We start from the raw sequence: 10851 nt of genomic DNA on the forward strand, positions 1-10851 counted from the left end.
GGTATTTTTTTATGCTTTGTGTGTATATAAAAAGATCTTCTACACTTTCCACAGTATGCATCCGATGAAGTGAGCTGTAGCTCACGAAAGCTTATGCTCAAATAAATTGGTTAGTCTCTAAGGTGCCACAAGTACTCCTTTTCTTTTTGCGAATACAGACTAACATGGCTGTTACTCTGAAACCTAAAGAAAGGATGGCTCTCTCCTCCACACCAGGCAGCCCAGAAAAGGAGAAAATGAGAACTAGCTACCTATTACAGCTCTAGCCAGTGTAGAGCAGCCTGAGGGCTGCTGTAATGTGCACAAGCTGCTTATGGTACAAAAGTGGCCAAATGCCAACTGGGGATAACTAAAGTGCAGCACACTGCAGCCATTCCCCCACTCTGACACACCCTCTGCCCTGGGAGCTGCAAGGAGGGAGGCATAGGAGCTGGTTATGCTGTCTCTGTATACACTGGGGACTCCCCCATGCAGGGGAATCCCCAGCAGGAGACTTGTTTGTGGTTTTAGCTCCCTTAGGGGACTTTCCGCTTTCTTTGCACTGCTCATGTGGCACAAGCATCAACGTGGCCTCCTGGCCTTTTTTAAATAACATGTTTGTCCCTCAAGCAGTTCTCAAAGTTTATTTCATGGTTTGAATAACGCATTCTGCTAAGCCATTTGTTGCAGGATGGCATGTGCAGATATAACATCTCTGATGCTGTCACTTTTCATGAAAGCTTGGAAATCAGCTGAAACAAACAAATTGTGGACCACTGTGGTTACAACATTGCTTGCAGTCCTGTGCAAGCAAAAAGGCTTTGTAGAATGTGTATGATACTTGCAGAAGTCATGGATGACATGCAAAAAACTTCAGGAATAATCGTCCACAGCTACTAGAAAATTGGTACCCAAGAATGGGCCTGTGAAATCCAGATGAATTCTGCTCCCAGGGAGCAGTTGGCCAGTTCCAGGATGAAGTGGTGCAAAGCCGGACATATTTTGCACCATCTAACAGCCAAAACAGTTCTTCGCTAGCTGTTGGTCAATACCTGGCCACTATACATATCCTCCAGTCAATGCCTTCATCTTGACTACACAAAGATACATAGCATGCAACTCCTCCAGGACTCTTGCCTGTAGTTTCATAGGTATGATGGCATGAATCCCCCACATCAGACATCCTTGAGCAACTGTGATTTCATTCCTCCTGTGGCAGAATGATTTAAGCACTCCACTGGTTCTTTCTTGCAGCCTTTTCAGGTAGCTTCATATAACTCTGCTAAGGTAATGTCTCTGCTTGTTGCTTGTGTTGGTATCTCCTGAGTAATAGTAAGTATGCCAATTTGTGCCACACTGAACATTTCAACAGTTGTAAGTTCATTTTGTTGTATGGAGCCTGTATCCAACAGTGGAAGTCATGTTAACCCATCAGCATTTCAATGCTGAGCTGTTCCCTTAAGATGGGCATCTAGTTATGGCCCCCAAGAATAAAGCCCATCTCTGATCATGAGCAGTGGCCATTTCCGCATTCCTGGGGTTAAAAATGGGCAACAAGTGTCTATGTTCTGTCACGAGCAAAAACTTCCTACCATACAGGTAATGTCCAAATTTCTTAACTCCTCAGACCAGACTCATGGCTTCACCTTTTATCTGGGCATAGTCATGTTCTGCTGGATTTAAGGGATCTGGGAGCAAAAGCAATAGGTAATTCCTGGCCACCAGGCATCACGAGGGAGATCACTGGTCCAATTCCACAGGGTGATGTGCCCCATGCCAAGGAGATTGCTAGCTCTAGGTTGTAGTGAGTTAACACTTGCTCAGAAGTAACTAGTTGCCTTGCCTTCTGGAAAGCCTCTTCGCATTGCTTAGTCCATTTCCACTGCTTCCATTTCTGAAGCTACTGATTCAGTGGGTAAAACACTGTTTCTAGGTTTGACAAGAATTTATGGTGATAATTAATGAACCTGATGAATGAGCAAACCTGTGACTCATCTTCAGGGTAAGGTTTCCTCATAACAGCTTCAACTTTAGCATTTATGATGTGTCCACAGTACGTCACTGCTTCCTTGAAGAATTCACATTTATCATGGTTCATCCATAATCTACATTCTTCTAACCTTTTGAAAACTTGTGCCAGATTTTTCAAGTGATCCTCACTGGATCCAGTGACAAAGAAAGTCATGTAACAAACACCCACAACTTGGTATTCTTTGGAGTCCCTCGTCCAATGCCTTCTGCCGGACTACGGGGAGCAGATGCCACTCCAAATACCAGTCAGTTGTACTGAAACAAGCCTTTTTCAGCATTGATGGTGAGGAATTTCCTCAACCCTGCCTCTACTTCCACTTGCAGGTTAGCCTGAACTAAGCCCAGTTTGCAGAATTTTTCCCCTCTGACCAGTGATAAGAAAATATCTTGAATGCAATGTAAAGGTATTGTTCCATCTGGCGTACAGGATTCCTTACTGCACCACAATCCCTTACTGCACCAGTTTTCTTCATGATAAGAGCAATGGGAGTCACCCATTCACTCCAGTTCACCCTGATTAGTATGCTCATACCATCTAGACATTCCAGCTCCTTGTCAACTGCAAGTGGCGGCAAGTGGCATTTGTTGAGCCTTGAAGAACTGAGGGTTTGACCCGTCTATCAGAATGATGTTGGCTTTGATGACTTTCAGGTGCCCAGTGCCCTTTCTGAAACACTGACACAGCTCGAGAAAGAATCTCTTCCAGATATCGTTGTGAGCTAGCACCCTGATAGATTTGAAGAGCCTTGATGGATTGCCAATCCAAGCAAATGCTTTTCAGCCAACTTCATTCAAACAATGCTGATCCTCCAGTTTTTACTGATGTAGAAGTCCTTGTACTGTTCACTTACTGTGTTCTCCTAAGAGACTGATTTTCTGTTCTGTGTACGTCTTCAGTATAATATTAGTCTGTCATTTCCAACTTGCTGTTGCTGAAGGTTTCCAGGTATTCTTTGTGTAAAATCACAGACACAGCTCCATCTTATGTCCCACTCCATCTTAAGAGTTTTCCCATTTACCACAGGTGTCACCCAGATGCCTTCTTTGCCTTTTTCCTGCATTCGAGCCACTTCCAGGCATGCAGTGCTTAACTTGACTAAGTAGTACTCACTGCTATTAGCTTCGGCTTGCAAAATATGCACCTTGCAGTATGTTTCAGGTCTCTTCTTGCCAGACAGACCTGCAGACTGCTTGGATGTGCCCCTTTTTGCCACAGTGCCAGTAGTCCTATGCTGGAAATGGCAATCAGTTGCATTGTGTCCACCCTTGCCATGGCAATAGCAGTTTCCCTGTGACTCTGTCTTGTCTTTTTGCCTTGAAATGTAATGTACTTTACTTGTAGAGTGTTCACTCTTACCCACTGATTGAAGCCCATGCGATTCTCAGAGGGCAGCCTCCATAGAGGCAGTTGTCTCCAGAGCTCTGTTGAATGTGAGGGTGGTTGCTGTCAGGAGATGCTTCTGGGTCTCCTCATCTCTGATACCACAAACCAGCTGATCCCTCGGGGCATCTCCAAAATTGCGTGTTCCTCTAATCTTTGTAGTGAAGCTCCATGCATCAGGATGGTTTCACCTGCCTGCCGATTGCGTGTATAGAATCTAAAGTGCTCAGCTATCTCCAAAGGTTTAGGAGCAAAAAGCTCTTGTAATATTGTCACTAGCTCTTCAAAAGTCTTGGTGCACAGGCTGTCTAGAGATTTCAGATTGCAAAGTAGGTGGCATGTCTTGCCATCCATACAATTCAGCAATGAAGGCACTTCTCATCTGGTGCATCATGAAGCACAAACTCTTGCTCCAACCACTCAATGTATGTAGGCCAGTCTTCTCCTGTGCTGCCAGACATCTCCATATATTCGTTTTTGGGACCCCATGACATCACAGTGCCCCAAACTGTGTTTTCACTATCAGCAGTTAGACCAACACTACCTCTTTAAATCTTCTTAAGGCTGTTAACACCACCGGACATGCCTTGTCTACCTAAAGGGATACTGCATGCTCCCTCCCTTCCATCAGTAAGGGAACCATATACTGCACCAGGTCTGTGTCAGCCCCCACCCTCAGCACAGCCATACTCACTCATGGGCTCCTGGTGCTGGAGGACAGTTAAAATAGTAGCTGCACTGTGAGCCCGACCTCATTGTCGTCACTGTTGGATCTGTTTATTCAGCTGCTGCATTGTTTCTTGCTCCCCCACACTCTACTATTCCCCTGCTAAGGATCTTGACACAGACAGATACCCTGTAGCAGATAGACATGGAACATGTACAATGGCATTACGTACATTACACATCTCCCATTGGCTAGTATAGGCAGCTCTCTCTGCCCCATGTTCTGGCATTTGCCGATTGTATTCTTCGGTGCCTGTCTCTCCCCAGGTATGTATAGGGAGGCTAGGCACCTAACTTGGCTTTAAGGATCACAGTGTTGTTCCTGGGATTTTCTAGGCATCTAAAAATTAAGCACTGTGACACTCAGCGTTGTAACTTCCAAGCCCCTATGTGGATCCCACTCTAAGGAGACATCAGGTGCTTTAATATGTTCCTGAGGAGAAGAAGAAAATAGTAGAGATGTGTAATGGGATCCTCTGATACAATACAAAATGCATTGCTAGGGATCATGTTCTGCCAGCATGGCTGTAGTGGCCTGCACCCTCCACACATCCTCACTATGCCAGAGTTTGGGTGGAAACTTCTGTAAGGCAGCTCATAGTTGTCCTTTGAAATACCTGCACCTCCCTGATAGCTAAGCAACCCTGTATGGCACAGTAACATTTAGGGGTTGTAGGGAAGGGGAGAATTCCTCCCAAGTACTTATTAGTCAAAGACAGTAAATACATGAAAATGATTTCCTGGGCCTTGAAGGCATGATAACAAGCGACCCTCACCAGTATTCAACAACCTGACAATAGCATGGTGAGGAAAAGAAACCCAGAAAAATGTGAGGGGAGGGCAAGGGAAGGGGAGGAGATGAGATGGAGGGAGTTCCATGAGTTTGAGATCTGATTCCAAGGTTTGGATACTTGTCTAAGCCTATGGAGACACCTATACTCCCACCACGGCATGACCTCCAATCCACTCCTTCATCTTGTTCCCATTGCTAGGATAAGGAGTTGTAATAACAGTACCTGGGGACTGGCTAGCTCTGGGATTACATGGGAAGGGCTAGGACTAGAGCTTTCCTTGGTTACTGGTTCAGCTCAGATCAGTCCTTGCGACGGAACATTGCTAGGACCGTTCAGTGACATGTGGAATGAATTTGTTTGACCTCAGTCCAGTTTCCAGATGACAAGTGCCCAAATCACAAAAACAGACACCCCCAAATGGGCTTAAGTTGTAGGCAGTTGCAGCAAAATGGCAAGGACTGAATAGACATGCAAGCTGCACTATGCTCTCAATGTCAGAGGTGATCCCTTCCTCCAGAGCAGGAGTGTCAGGTAGCTTATGATGTCACTGATCTATTGTGCTAATTCTATGGATAAAGGACCTACTATCTGTTCAGTGCATTCCACAAACCAACCAATTAAAAGAATAAAACAACCAATGCAACTAAGGAAGATGGATACTGGGAATCGTACTAAGTACAAAATGTAAAGCAGCATAACTCACCCTGCTGTTGATTATGAGTGTATGATAAAGACCATTTTACAGTTGTAATAAATGTTATCATGAGGAGTATAATGGACTGATCACTCATTAAAAACCAACCTCTGCATTAAAATAAGAACATACCATAATTCTACCATTTCTTAAAGTATCTATTATATATAATCTTTGGTACAATAACTGCAGCTTTCCATTACAGCTCAAAGGCTTGTATTTTCTCAAAAATAATTATTAAATGTAATTAATCAATCAAAGCAAGCTACTAAACAAGCAAAATCATACAACATAAAAACTTTTAAGATCCCATAAATGTTATCTTAACACAAGCAATTTAGGAGTGAATACTGTTTGCACTTTTTCAGAACGTTTTGCCTCTGCAAGGTAACACAGCTGTGGACTGGCCTGCTTTTACAAACAAACTATGCAGACCTCAGTCTGATAACTTGGACCACAAAACAAAACTGTTTTATTACTTGAAGCTATAGTGCCTCTCACTGTTCAGGACTTCAGTTCAGTTTATTCTCAGGATCTCTGTTTAATCTCTCTCTTCCCTCCTCCCCCCAAAATAGGAGAGTTACCCAGAAGATTTCACAGCAAAGTATATAATGGTTATTGCTTTGTGTGATACACAGGGTAAGGTAGCAGTGTTCAGTCTGGATCCACTTTAGGTTTAGCCTAGGTTTGAGGACTGAATCAGGGATAGAGTTTCAATTCAGTGGAGCAGAAACCTTCTGAGATTCAATATTTATTAGACTCCCCAGTCAAAATAGGGGTTTCATTGTGCTCAGCACTGTACAAGAACAGTCTCTGCCATGAAGAGCAAAGTGGTGGAGAACTTGCAATATCAGTGATACCCGTGAAATTTCTGGCATTTTGCCATCTAAACTGGATCAAGGCTACAGGGCCCTTACATTCCTAGATTCAGCTGGACACAAAATCTAAGGGATGGGTTTGAGTGAAGAAATAATTGTCTAAAACCTCCCAAAGTTCAGAGTGAAGGAGACATTGGGTCAGAAGTTCTGATTCGGTGCCATCTTTGTTAGATATACAGAATGTAAGTATGTTATAACATTATAGTGTTCCAGTTTACAAGTTAAGGGCCAACTTTTGCCCTTGCTGTACATGTGAAGTTTATATTGATTGCACTGGAAGCTGGCAATATATCCAAGGGGAGAATTTGGCTCTAACTGGATAGGTAAATATGGCAGACTTAGAAACAAGCTTGTGTCTTTCACCAACGGAAATTGGTCCAATAAGAGATGTTACCTCATCCACCTTGTCTTTCATAGATACATACTTCATATTGAATGGATTCACACAGTCTTATAGGACATGTGAATACTAGGGAATGAAATAAAGTGTCAGGATAAAAGATTTAAAATTAAGGAAAACCTCCCACTCACCTCACAAAACTGTCTCTTCATCCCTTAATATTCCCAGTAGTATGGATGGAAGTTTGGCATACACTTCAGGGGACAATAGACCCCTACGGCAGAATTCCAGAACCACAACACAATCCTGAAGAAGAATTGTGACAAAATAAATAAATAACAGTGGGCAGCTGTTAGGCACTCTAAGCTTGAACAGCCAAGTGTCTTTTCATTTAAAGAGTAAATTGAAATGGCCATAACAGGAAACCTAAATAATTGTTCATGAACTTTTCAATACAATTAAGTTACAACATTTCAAAGGCCTTTTTAAAAGGAGTCTTTGAAAACCAAGGAAAAGTCTGCGTAAGCAGGAATAAGGAATCTACTGACCCATTCATAATTTTTACAAAATTAAACCTTCAGCAATCTATTAGGGGTCACTGTGTGAGGCGGTATTAAACTAATACTGTGCACCTAAAACACAGAGATTAGAGAAAATATTGTGTGTAAATACTAATTCATTTTGTAAAACTTTTTTTTATAATGCTGCCATGCTTGCCCCCTTTCTATGTCTATGATTTCTTCAGTCATTAACAGGTTTGAGTTTTATTGGATTATATATTTGCAGAGAGCAAAATTGCACGTATGTTTCCAGAAACTGAGTTTTTAAACGAGCACATGCAAGTATCCATGCTGCAATTGCTTGTGCACTCAGAGTACAGAGACAGTGGTACCTGACCAATCAGAGCTGAGCAACACAACTTATAGTTCATATAATTGCAATCAGTCCACAGAATAAAATATCTGAAAAATAAACATCAGTCTTGAACCTGTGGAGCCAACCCCCCGACCCTCCAAATGGATCAGATAAATTATTCACTGTTTCATTATTCACTCAACTCTGCCTTATAAATACAGATGTGGGTAAGTCCCTTCAGCATTTCAAAAATCAGTCCACATAATGGGCTTACCTACTAGTACAGTATGACCTTGCCATTCACATACTGAATTCAGTAAAAATTGTGTTTTTAACAACAACATTCTAGTCCCCATTGAAAATAGATTAGCATAAAATACCCTTATCTTCCTCACAAAGAATATGTTTTGACACTAAATTTGACAGATTTATTAAAATCAACTTTACTATTGGCTGCTATTCCCAAGATGACAGGCCGTGCAAACTGCTACAGTTTCTCTCTTTATCCAACTCCATCTGTGCAGTCTTAAGGGGTATTTTTAAAAATAGGAAGTTTTGGATTTTTTTTGTCCAGAATTAAAGAACACAACTTTATTCCAAATAGATATAATCTTTTGTATAAAATTTCACAGTTTCTAAAAGACCTCGGGTTAGTTATAGTTAGCATAATTCAGCATAAGAATGACAGGACTGTTGAAGAAATAGTGAATTCATCTGTAAATGTGCAATCTCACCTCTACGACGCTTCCTTATGCCTGGACACGACATTGCAGGGGACTTCCTCTCACACCCCCTCTGCAGGTCACTTTCTCAGCTATGGTGACCACTCCCAGCTGGTTCCTTTCCAACTATCTCACTAGGCCTTCTCTGGCTCAGCCTCAGGGCCAAGTCACCCGACACTTCAGTCCCCTTCCAGGGTTCAGCTCCAAACAAAAGATCCTTCGCCTTTCCTGGGCTTGACTTCACTTAATCCCCCTTGGGAGGATATTGACCCTCCAGCCTTTTCCCTGCTGGGAGTCTAAGTATCACGGAAACTAGCTTTCTGTCCCTTCTGGGCTTCTACTTCATTCCCTGGTCCTCACAGACCCTACCTTGGGGCTCCTCTCCACTCTAGGACCCCACCACAGGAGATAATCCTATTCCTCTAACTCTGATTCCTGGCCCCAGCCAGTTCCAAACTACAGGACCTTCCCAGGGCGAGATAACTCTCTCTAAACCATCTCCTCCCCTTCAGAGTTCCCAGCTCTATGTAAGTAGTGCTCTCCCCAGTTCACCATGACAGGTGGGGTCAGTCTTTCTAATTTAATCCCATTACACCCAGCTAGGGTCATTAATTAGTCCTTATCATCAGTGAGGCTGAGGAATAGCTAAGTCATAGGCAAGGCTGAGCCCAGTTTTCCTCAAAGGGCCATCCAGCCTGTGACACCATCTCACTGACTTTTGTTTTTTAAACAAAATCCTCATGACTAATCAGATGTAAAAGACCTTTCATTTTTGCAGTGGAAAAAGGTAAAGATAATGCTTAAGCCCTGATTTTTACTAGAGACTGTCAATAATATGGCCAGTAATGACCAACTTGGATTATGACACTTGTCTACTAGGAATTTAATTAAGACTACCACACACATTTCATGACATCACAAAAGAGCTTTCTGATGGTAATAAATGTCACTCATTTCCAATCTGCCTTTGAATCAGCAACCTCTATATTGAAATTCTTTATGGTGCATTTCCAAGCCCTTGAGCCTTCCAGTCATTAATGATGGCTGCTGGATGCAAAGATAGTGAAATCCCATTAAAAAGAATGCTCTCTTGGTATTTTAAGCCTATTCCAAACTAGGAAGCACTAGAAATATCATAAGAAAGCTTGATCTTGTGAGATTTCCAGCCCAATTTTCAGACTAAACGTAGGCTTTGATAAATTTGCTCAACTAAAACTAACTGATCAATTTCCACAACTTTAGCATTTTACTCAAAACTACTTTTTTAGCTGTATCACACAATTCCCTTGCTCTTGCCGGTTAAATTCAGACCCTGGGTAGTACATTTTTGTCATTACTTACGTTTGGTCATTACTTAGATAGTAAGGTCTTTGCGGCAGAGGGCAACTATTCATACTATGTGTGTACATTGCTTAGCACAGTGTGGCTCTGATCTTCGGCTGGAGCCTGTTGGAGCCATCACAATACAGATAATGGATAATAATCACAAAATATAATCATGGTGCACCCACATTTAGTCCCATGCCAGCCATTAACATTGAAGGCAATTTTCGGATTATATCTGATTATTACCTATTCAAGTTATTTTAGTGGTATGACATTAGGTAGTGTAGTTATGTGTAGATGACAGTAATGTTTGTCACATATTGGTTGCATGCAGCTACATTAAGGATGAGGAAGTACTTTTTAATAATGATCTTCCATTACAAGGATAATTTGTCCCATTTTGAGGGATTAATGTTGTTGGCCAGCAGTAAAAGCTGGAACTCCTATGCACAGAGAAAATACAGGTGGTAAATTATTTACTGTCTCCAACTACCCACAGTGTAGTTGAATATTTGTATGTCACAGTGGCCCCTTTGAACCCTTATAAACTACCAGAAACATCTCATCTCCAGTGGCATCATGTGGTCTATACCTCCCTCAGAAAGGAGAATGTGTTCTTTTCCTTCTGAGGCTGAGTTATTTGATTCTCAAGGAGCTCACTGGATAGCAGATAACACAACAAAACATGCATTTATTATGAAAGCATTCAGAGAGAGGAAATAAGCTGGTATCTATCTGAATCTCGAGGATCATAGATGTCTACTGTTACAACCAAGAAGCCTGGATGACAGTCAAAATTCTGCTCATCCTTCTCAAGAATATTAAAATCCAGCTTTTTGCCAGATAACATCAATGATCAAAAGGTATAAACACTAAGGCTTTTATGCTAATGATTGCATTTAATTCTTACCTGAGTAGTTTCATCAATTAAAAGAGGCAGAAGTATTTAAAAAGGGTTCTTAACAGTGGATTAATTATTCACAATCCTTCTAAAAAAATATTTGATTTTGAATCTCATTTAACAAAGTTCCTTTTTAGCCTTCAGCACTTGTGTTACATTTCCCTTGTTTTAAATCTTCCCAAACTCTTAGAAACTATCCAGCTAGCAGACTCCCTGCCTTCACT

The 10851-nt window shown here is 41.8% G+C and overlaps 1 long non-coding RNA gene across 1 annotated transcript in view; it reads right to left on the reverse strand.

Annotated features, from left to right (window-relative positions):
* The window catches only part of LOC122465207, a 52724-nt gene extending 45547 nt beyond the window's left edge, over positions 1–7177 (reverse strand). Inside the window, exon 1 of the long non-coding RNA XR_006289875.1 lies at positions 7015–7177. This is a non-coding gene — a long non-coding RNA (uncharacterized LOC122465207). The remainder of the gene's footprint in view (positions 1–7014) is intronic.
* Between the last annotated feature and the right edge of the window lie 3674 nt (positions 7178–10851).

The sequence above is a fragment of the Chelonia mydas genome, chromosome 3 (genome assembly GCF_015237465.2).
Source record: "Chelonia mydas isolate rCheMyd1 chromosome 3, rCheMyd1.pri.v2, whole genome shotgun sequence".
NCBI lineage: Eukaryota > Metazoa > Chordata > Testudines > Cheloniidae > Chelonia > Chelonia mydas.